The sequence below is a fragment of the Pelodiscus sinensis genome, chromosome 24, assembly GCF_049634645.1.
Source record: "Pelodiscus sinensis isolate JC-2024 chromosome 24, ASM4963464v1, whole genome shotgun sequence".
Lineage (NCBI taxonomy): Eukaryota > Metazoa > Chordata > Testudines > Trionychidae > Pelodiscus > Pelodiscus sinensis.
In genome coordinates, this window is record NC_134734.1 from 2,404,751 (window position 1) to 2,411,240 (window position 6,490).

Sequence of the window (6,490 nt, forward strand, 5' to 3'; positions counted from 1 at the left end):
TAGGCGTTAGTCCTCGTGGAATGAGGTTTACCTAATTTGAATTAAGCTCTCCGCTAGTTTGAATTAAGTTCGAACTAGCGGTTTGCATGTGTAGCGCCTATCAAAGTTAATTCGAACTAACGTCTGCTCCAGGTCTGAGTCTGCAGCCAGGTCCCAATCCCCCTTCCCGCGACCCCTCCAAGCTTTCTGGCCTGGCCAGAGCGCGAGCTGCCGGGGCCACGGGAGGAGACCTGGATCTGCAGAGAGACCTGGTAATCAGATCCCTCCAGCCAGCCCCGGCACCCTCCCGGCTCCTCGCCCCAGGCAGGGTCCCCCAATGGCCCAGCCTGCCCTCCGTAGAGCCGGTGGGTCTCCCAGGGAGGCGGCTGGTGGGACCACGGTTCTGCACAAGGCAAGGTCAGGGCGGCAGCTATGCAAAGCCAGGGAAGATCTGGAAACAGAGCAGTGGGCCCTGGGGGGCAGCGGTGAAGGAAGCCAGCTGGCCCCTTGTCCCCACTGCTACCCCCAGCCCGTCCTGTAGCTAAATCTCTATCGTAACCATCTGCATGGAACATTGTATCATTTTCACAGGACTTTGTGTTGAGCATCTCTGGGTTACACCTTCCCAGAGAGAACCTTCGTTTTCACGTCTCCTAGTGCCATGTCCTCTTGCACAGAAACTTGGTATTAAGTCTTTTGTGTTACGTCTTGGTAGAATAGTCCCTAAGAATCATTAAGGTAAAGAGAATGTCTTTGTACCAGACTAGATGAGAAGCTGCTGAGGTTCAACAAGGACAAGTGCAGAGTCCTGCCCATGGGTCGGAAGAATCCCAAGTATTGTTACAGGCTGGGGACTGACTGGCTAAGCAGCTCTTCTGTAGAGAAGGACCTGGGGGTCCCAGTGGATGAGAAGCTGGAGATGAGTCACCAGGGCGCCCTTGTAGCCAAGAAGGCTAATGGCAGGTTGGGCTGCATTAGAAGGAGCATTGCCAGCAGATCCAGAGGAGTTATTATTCCCCTTCATTAGGCTCTGGTGAGGCGGGAGCTGATCCGGATCGACATGGGAGCGTTGATCCGAATCAGCTCCACCCCTCCTCCCCATCTAACTCACCTGCCAGTGCAGTTAGGGGGAGCAACCAGTTGGTAATCAAAACAAGACGGAGTGTGTGTGTGTGTGTGTGTGTGTGTGTGTGTGTGTGATATATCTTGTGCATATGATTCAGTAGCGATTGCTGTATGTGTTACCAATAAATGTGGCATTTCGCTGCCCCATCCCTGGTAGGGAGATTTCCCTTCCCCATCCCACACAACTGCCCCATCCCTATTCCCCCTGCCTTAGGGGTGTGGTCTGTGTTGGCCCTTCCCTCTCCTGGCTCCCCCCACTGATTGGCCTGGTCAGAATTGGGTTGGACTACCATCTGTGTCTATTTTGGTCTCTGAGGCTGTGTCTAGACTGGCCAGTTTTTCCGGAAAATTAGCCGCTTTTCTGGAAAAACTTGCCAGCTGTCTACACTGGCCGCTTGAATTTCCGCAAAAGCACTGACGATCTCATGTAAGATTGTCAGTGCTTTTCCGGAAATACTATGCTGCTCCCGTTCAGGCAAAAGTCTTTTTCCAAAGAACTTCTGTGCAAAAGGGCCAGTGTAGACAGCAGAGATTTGTTTTCCGCAAAAAAGCCCCGATTGCGAAAATGGCAATCGGGGCTTTTTTGTGGAAAAGCGCGTCTAGATTGGCCACGGACTTTTTGCTTTTGCGGAAAAGCGTCCTGCCAATCTAGACGCGCTTTTCCGAAAATGCTTTTAACGGAAAACTTTTCTGTTAAAAGCATTCCGGAAAATCATGCCAGTCTAGACGTAGCCACCATGTCCTGCAGCCACTTATTGAGTGGCACGGACACATGGCCAACCAGTGGAGGGCAGGGGAAGGGGCTACCAATTAGCAGCTGGGTTGGGGTTCAGAAAAGGAGGAGGAGGCAGCCCCACCTCTCCAGGAGAGAAAAGGGGAAGTCCTGCCTCCAGGAAAGGGGGAACCCCCACCCCTGTGCATGGGGAAGAAAGGGGAAGAGGGTTTCAGAAATTGAAAGCGGGCGGCACTGAAAATGCAGCTTTTGAAATGGCTGAACCGGAGTGAAAGTCTCTGTCTCTGAGGGCCAGGAGCTCCTTGCACCTTGAAAGTAGGAATAAGAAATCCTCCCGAAAAGGCTTTATTTTCCGGAGAATAACGTCTAGACTGGCGCTTTTCTCCGGCTTTTCCCCAAGCCGGAAAAAAGCAGCAGCCATGTTAATGCAAATCCCCCGCGGATTTGCCTATTCCAAAGTGCTACATTAGCATCCCTTTTCCGGAAAGGGGTGCCAATGTAGACACAGCCTGTTTGTGTGTATGTGGGGGGGGGGGGGGGGGTTACTTGCTGTGTGCTGAGCTTGTGTTTGTGTGTGTGTGTGTGTGGTGGGGGGGTTACTTGCTGTGTGCTGAGCTTGTTTGTGTGTGTGTGTGTGTGTGTGTGTGTGTGTGTGTGTGTGTGTTTGTTTGTTTGTTTGTTTGAAGGAGCGTGTGCTGTGGCCGGCAGCTGGAAGCTGTGAGCTTCTAAAGGTTTGAAATTTAGAAGCCTCTCTTAATTGGCTGAGCCTTAGTCAGGGGACAGGGCTACCAGGGCTTTATAAAGCTGTGAGTCAGCCACCAGGGAGCTTGAAAACAGGAGCAGCAAACAGTTTTGAGAGAGAGTTTGGAAGGGGAGTGGGAAGAGGCCAAGGTGCTCTTGCCAGTCTTTATACTTTAGTTTAAAGATTTTAATAAAAACTTCCTGTTTGAACTAGAAACCTTATCAATCAAACTCATTCATAGGAAAGAATGCAGACAGAAGCCCAGCAGCAGAGTGGGGGCTATCCTGTTTATTGCGTTGAGTGTAAGATGTATGATTACCTGCCCTGTGGGCGGGTGGCGTATGTGTGCACCCGGTGCAAGGAGCTCCTGGCCCTCAGAGACTGGGTTCGGACTTTGGAGGCAGGGTGGCTGAATTGGAGGAGCTAAGGGAGGTAGAGAGCTATGTTGATGAGACTTTCTAGGGCACTGTAATACTGTCCCACCTCCAGTCTGAGAGCCCCAGTGCTCTTAAGGAGGATGAAAGTCTCAAGGGAACAGAAACAAAATACAGGACTATGTAGCACTTTAAAGACTAACAAGATGGTTTATTAGGTGAGGAGCTTTCGTGGGCCAGACCCACTTCCTCAGATCAAATAGTGGAAGAAAATAGTCACAACCATATATACCAAAGGATACAATTAAAAAAAATGAACACACATGAAAAGGACAAATCACATTGCAGAACAGAAGCGGGATGTGGGGGGGGGGGGGGAATGAAGGTGAATGCCTGTGAGTTAATGATATTAGAGGTGGGGAAGGGTAGATGTCTGTGAGTTAATAGTATTAGAGGTGATAATTGGGGAAGCTATCTTGGTAATGGGTAAGGTAGCTGGGGTCTTTGTTCAGCCCCCCGCGGAGAGTGTCGAATTTTAGCATGAATGCCAGTTCAGAGGATTCCCTTTCAAATCTGCACTTGAAAGGGAATCCTCTGAACTATCCTGGATTGAAGTGTCATTAGAGGAGGTTTTGGAACAAATAGAAAAACGTAACGTTAACAAATCAACGGGACTGGATGGCATTCATCCAAGGGTTCTAAAAGAACTCAAATGGGAAGTTGCTGATGGAGGCTAATTTGGGTATGACAAATCAGGAAAGAGATCTTGGACTTATCATGGATAGTTCTCTGAAAACTTCCACACAGAGTGCAGCGGCGGTCAAAAAGGCAAATAGGATGCTAGGAATTATTAAGAAAGGGATAGAAAATAAGACACAGAATTTCTTACTGCCCCTGTATAAAACTATGGTACGCCCACATCTTGAATACTGTGTACACATGTGGTCTCCTCACCTCAAGAAAGATATTTTGGCCTGGGACAGGGTTCAGAAAAGGGCAACTAAAATGATTAGGGGTTTGGAACGAGTCCCATATGAAGAGAGGCTAAAGTGACTGGGACTGTTCAGTTTAGACTGAGGGGGGATATGATAGAGGTACATAAAATCCTGAGTGGTGTGGAGATGGTGAATAAAGAAAAGTTGTTAGTTCCCAAAATAGAAGAACTAGAGGACACCAAATGAAATTAATGGGTAGCAGGTTTAAAACTAATAAAAGAAAGTTCTTCTTCACACAGCGTGTAGTCAACCTGTGGAACTCCTTGCCAGAGGAGGCTGTGAAAGCTAGGACTAGAACAGAGTTTAAAGAGAAGTTAGATAATTTAGATAATTTCATGGAGGTTAGGTCCATAAAAGGCTATTAGCCATGGGGTAGGAATGGTGTCCCTGGCCTCTGTTTGTCAGAGGCTGGAGATCGGTGGCACGAGACAAATCGATTGATCATTATCTTCGGTCCATCCCCTCTGGGGCACCTGGCACTGGCCACTATCAGCAGAGAGGCTACTGGGCTAGATGGACCTTTGGTCTGACCCAGTACGGCCGTTCTTATGTTTTTATCTATCACCAAACATCCCATCTATCTATCTATCTATCTATCTATCTATCTATCTATCTATCTATCTATCTATCTATCTATCTATCTATCTAGTCACCGATTCAGTGATATCCACTTTCTCCAGGTCTCTTGTGACAGCTACTGAACTTCAGCACAGATTGTGAGAGAATGGCAAAGCAAATCATCCAGATCCCAGCTGGGCCAATGGGCCGTAGCTCCACTGGGGTCACTGGGGCTGATCCCAGCTGGGTCAATGGGCCGTAGCTCCACTGGAGTCACTGGGGCTGATCCCAGCTGCAGCAAGGCGATGTTGCCCTGTTTCACTCCGGGGTCCATGCTCGTGGCACAGGCAGGCTGGGATACTTGGTGGGGTCCTGATTCAGGGTGGACGGGCACTGACAGGAGGGCGGAGCTAGGAGCCCCTTCTCCCCATGACAGCCCCTGGGGGTGGTAACGCTCTGGCCAGTGGTCCTGGAGAAATGGGCGGGGGGGATCAGGGCCTTGCCAGTCTGGCTCCCCAGCAAGAGCCAAGGCTAGATTGAGCAGGGCAACTCCCTGACCCAGCTCCATGTCCAGCCTCCTTGATGGGCGGAGCAAGGCAAGCACCTGACCTGGCTCTGTGGCCAGCAAGCCTAGTGGGTGGAGCACAGGAAGTTCATGACCCAGCTCTGTGGCCAGCCTTCCTAGTGGGCAGAGCAGGGCAGGAGCTGAGCTGGCACTGAGGGCAGGGTGGGCCTGGATGGTCCATGACCTCTCCAGCTCTGGCCCTGGCATGCCCCGGACACTCATCCAGCAGGTGGCTTCAAGGGGCGTCCAAGCCCGACACTCACTGGCGAACTCGTGGTGCTGGGCACAGAGAAGGGGGAGGGGCAGCACAGGAAGTGGTGGGGACAACCCACCCTGCGCTGGAACAGGAAACGGGCTGTGGCAAGAAGCAGAAACAGAAGACGTTCCTGGCGATGTGCCAGATGCTGCAAAACTCCCGAGCTGGGTCGTTCTCCCTCCTCTGCAGCAAGTCCCCAGCCCTTCACGCCCTTCTCTGTGCTGAGCTGGGCACCCCACAACCCGCCTAGGGCCGGGGGTGGAGCCCAAGTTCATAGCCCTGCCCTCCTCTAACCACTAGACCCTACTCCCTTGCCAGAGCCAGGGAGAGAACTCAGAAGTCCTGGTTTCCAGATCTGCCTTCTTCTAACCACTAGACCCCGCTCCTGTCCCAGCACTGGGTGATAGGACACAGGAGTCCCGGCACTGTTGTAAGAGCTGGGCCTGCCAACATCTCTCACCTGTGAAATCACGACCCCCTCGCACATCGACTGCAGTGGGCACAGAGGCCATGGGAACCCCAGAGCTGGGTGGCTGGTGAGCTGGGGCGGGGGAACCCCAGGGAAATCGCAGCCTGGAGCCAACTCCTGGGGCCTCAGCCAACCCCTTCTCAGCCAGGAGCCTGTGAGCCCAGAGCCAGTGGGACCCGTGATCCGCCAAGCACAGTTGGTGTGTTGGGTTCTGGGCCCCCCGATGGACGCGTGACAACAGGTTGGCCTGACAATGCCCCCTCTAGCGGCTCTGGCTCCATCACCCCCCCCCTTTGTGGGCCTTTCCCTCCAACGGTCTGGTTCCTCCTGTGCCTCCCCAGGCTTGGCCAGCCAGGCTGGGGTACTTTGCAGCCCTAAGGCCCATCAGAGCCGGGGGGTGGCCGAAATCAACGCCCGGAACTGCCCGAGGCTGCTCTGAGTTTGCCAGGCCTCGGGTGGCTCATGGTGTCAGGGGGGTTTCCAGCAGCGAGGCGACGGGCGAGAGTCGCGGCAGGAGAGGGAAGCGGCGTTTTCTTGCCCAGCCACCAGTTCCTCGCCCTTTGGCTCTGGGTTTGCCCTGTTGAGTCTCCTAGAAAACAGCCTCAGACTTGGAGCAGCAGCGCGGGCCAGCTCGGGGTGATCTCTGGTAGCCGCGAAAAGGGCCGCGGCTCCCGTCCAGGCCTCTCTGCCCCCA